Consider the following 3,940-nt stretch of genomic DNA (forward strand, 5'->3'; position numbering starts at 1 on the left):
CATGCTTTTGTATTTTTTACTTAAAATTAAAATTTCAATAATACAGAAAAAATTTTTGCTTTGAGGTTTTTTTTTTTTGAGACAGAGTCTCACCATGTCATCCTCGGTAGAGTGCTGTGGCATCACAGCTCACAGCAACCTCAAACACTTGGGCTTAAGTGATTCTCTTGCCTCAGCCTCCCAAATAGCTGGGTATACAGGCACCCACCACAACTCCCTTCTATTTTTTGTTGTAGCTGTCATTGTTGTTTAGCTGGCCCAAGCTGGATTTGAACCTGCCAGCCCTAGTGTATGTGGCCGGCATGCTTGCTGCTGAGCTACAGGTGCTGAGCCAAGTTTGGGGTTGTTTTTGAGACACAGTCCTGCCCTGTCACCTAGGCTAGAATGCAGGGTAGTGTCATCATAACTCACTGCAATCTCAAACTGGGCTCCCAAGTATCTGGGACTACACATGTGCACCACCTGGCTGATTTTTCTACATTTTAATAAAGATGGGGTTTTGCTCTGGCTCAGGCTGATTTCCTGGCATCCACTGATCCTCCAGCCTTGGCCTCCCAGACTGCTAGGATTACAGGCATGAGCCACCCCACATGGAGACAAAAAAGTAACATTTGCTACCACATGGATGAACATGGAGGACATTATGCTGAGTCACATGAAGACCAATATTGTATGATTTCACTTATATGACATCCCTAGGGTCATCAAATTTATAAAGCCAGAAAATAGAATTGTGGGTGTCTGGGGGAGGGTGGGGAGGTACTGTTCACTGTGGACAGAGTTTCACTTGGAGAGGAAGAGAAAGCAATTGAAGTGGATGGCTGTGATGGTTACACAGAAATGTAAGTGCATTGAATGCCACTGAACTGTACTCTTAAAAATGCTTAAGATAAATTAGCCAGGCATGGTAGTGGGCACCTGTAGTCTCAGCTACTCAAGAGGCTGAGGCAAGAAGTTGAGGTTTCTGTGAGCTAGGCTGACACCAGGGCACTGTAGCCTGGGCAACAGAGTGAGACTCTGTCTCAAAAACAAAACAAAACCAACACACCGCCCCCAAAACAAAAAAACCCCAACATAAATTTAAGATAGTAAATTTAATGTCCCAAATGAGCATCCACTTGCCTTGACCATTAGAAGACCAGTGACGATGGCTTGGCTCCTTATAGCACAGTGGTTATAGTGCCGGCCACATGCACCAAGTCTGGTGGGTTCAAACCTGGCCCGGGCCAGCTAAACAACAATGACAACTGCAACAAAAAAATAGCCAGGCATTGTGGCAGGCACCTGTAGTCCCAGCTACCTGGGAGGCTGAGGCAAGACAATCACTTAAGCCCAAGGGCTTGAAGTTGCTGAAAAATGTGATGCCACAGTACTCTACCGAGGGCAGTATAGTAAGACTCTGTCTCAAAGAAAAAAAAAAAAAAGAAAGAAAGAAAAAGAAAACAAGTTCTTCTCAAGGAAGAAAGTCAGAATTCATCAATTGCTTAAGAATCCAAAGTTGGCTCGGCACCTGTGGTTCAAGTGGCTAAGGTGCCAACCACATACACCTGAGCTGGCAGGTTCGAATCCAGCCCGGGCCTGCCAAACAACAATGATGGCTGCAACCAAAAAATAGCTGGGCGTTGTGGCGGGTGCCTGTGGTCCCAGCTACTTGGGAGGCAGAGGCAGGAGACTCGCTTGAGCCCAGGAGTTGGAGGTTACTGTGAGCTGTGATGCCATAGCACTCTACCCAGGGGGACAGCTTGAGGCTCTGTCTCAAAAAAAAAAAGAACCCAAAGTTACCAAAAGGCCATTTTTATGTGCCAGAAGATTTCTATTTAGAGAAAGAACCACTGAAAAACTTTCCAGATGATGTTAATCCAGTTACAAAAAAACCCCTCAAAGACCCAGAACCTACACAAATGCAGAGAATGAGAACAAGAGGGACACTATTGATTTTTTTTTTTTTTGAGACAGTCTTACCTTGTTGCCTCGATAGAGTACCCTGCCATCATAGCTCACAGCAACCTCAAACTCTTGGGCTCAAGTGATCCTCTTGCCTCAGCCTCCCAAGTAGCTGGGACTGCAGGTGCCTACCACAATGTCCAGCTATTTTTAGAGACATGACCTCGCTCTTGCTCAGGCTTGTCTTGGACCCTTGAGCTCAGGCAATATTCCCATCTCATCCTCCCAGAGTTCTAGGATTACAGACCTGAGCCACTATGCCCATCCTGGATATTCTTGGTTTTTAAGTCACATATTTTTTAATCTCAGTATTTTCTGAATATGTACAACTGAATTCTGATATTTTTCATTATGTCCTTTAAGTCATGTAATTTCCATACAGTGTTTAGAAATTATATATATGTATATATAATACATATATATATGATATGACAGTGATATATATATCTCACTGTTTTCTTTTCTCTCTCTTTTTAAAGAATTTTTTTATTAAATCATAGCTGTGTACATTAATGCAGTCATGGGGTACAGTGTGCTGGTTTTATATACAATTTGAAATACTTTCATCAAACTGGTTAACATAATTCTCTCTGTTTTTTTGAAAGAGATGGCTTCTTGCCGTGTTACCCAGTCTGGAGTAAAGTGGCTATCCACAGGCTCCATCGTAGCTCACTCCTGTCTCAAACTCCTGGGCTCAAGCAATCCTCCTGCCTCAGAGAAAAAAGGGACCTGTGTACCGGGACTACAGACTTGAGCCACCTTATTTACCTATATGGCTGAGTTTAGAACTAGTATCAGAATATTTATGAGAACATAGGTTTCCCCTTACTTATATGTTTACATTTTAGATTTATAATAATTGCTAGAGACCTCAGAAAGTCTTCTGGTGGAGACATTTACCAAAGACTAAAGAAATATGTCACATTTATAAATGCCTTGTAAAATGTTTACACGACTTCAACTCACTAAATTTGTAGATGAACCCAAATATGTATTAAGTAGCTTCTTAGAAAGTGAAGATGTGGGGTCAGGTATAGTGGAAGCCAGGGGCAAGATGATCACTTGAAGCCAGGAGCTTGAGACTAGCCTGGGCAACACAGCAAGATCCCATCTCTTCTACAAAAAAGTAGAAGAATTAGCCAGACATGTTGACACTATAGTCTCTGCCACTCTGAAGGCTGGGGTAAGAAGATGGCTTGAGCCCAGGGATTTGAAGTTGCAGTGAACTATGATGATGACACCACTGTACTCTAGTTTGGGCAACAGTGAGACCCTGACTCAAAACAATTATAGAGAATCTGTTTACTTATATGTCACTTTACCAGGCATATAAGTAAACAGAATCTCTGTAGTTGTTTCTAAAGGCTTAAATAAAACTGTTATTAAACCTAATTTAAATAGACTACACATTTACAAAGGACACAAAGATAGATTTTTCTAGGCCTCAAAGCTTTGAAAACCCAAATGCTGTCCTCAGTTGGATTTAAGGAACCCCAAATCAGCTTTGTAGCTGGAGCAGTGAGTAAAGGGAAGAGAGGGTGGGGATGAAGTCAGGAAGGTGAGGAGGGGTGGATGGTTCAGATGGGTAGGGCCTTGGAGACTGCCAGGGGTGGGGAAAGGGGACTTTTACCCACTGTAAGGTAGAAGCCAAGGAGGACTCTGAGCAGAGGAGCGACTGATGTAACTTGGGTTTTTCATAATGTCCACTAACTGTTAGGCTGTGGGGCATAAATCCCTAGGTGGGTAGGTTAGATAGGCACAGCTGGGTCATAGTGCCCTTCCCTTTAAAAAAGTGGGGATGGGGCAGCTCCTGTGGCTCAAGGTGCTGCGCTGCCCAATATTCAGTTCAAATAGTGGAGTTTGATTCTTCTCTTCTTGAGTGGGAGCCAGACTTTAGTGATTCACTTTTCTTTTTTTTCTTTCTTTTTTTTTTTTTTTTTGAGACAGAGCCTCAAGCTGTCCCCCTGGGCAGAGTGCCGTGGCATTACAGCTCACA

This window comes from Otolemur garnettii, unplaced genomic scaffold (genome assembly GCF_000181295.1).
Source record: "Otolemur garnettii isolate 467f Iridium unplaced genomic scaffold, OtoGar3 scaffold00127, whole genome shotgun sequence".
Lineage (NCBI taxonomy): Eukaryota > Metazoa > Chordata > Mammalia > Primates > Galagidae > Otolemur > Otolemur garnettii.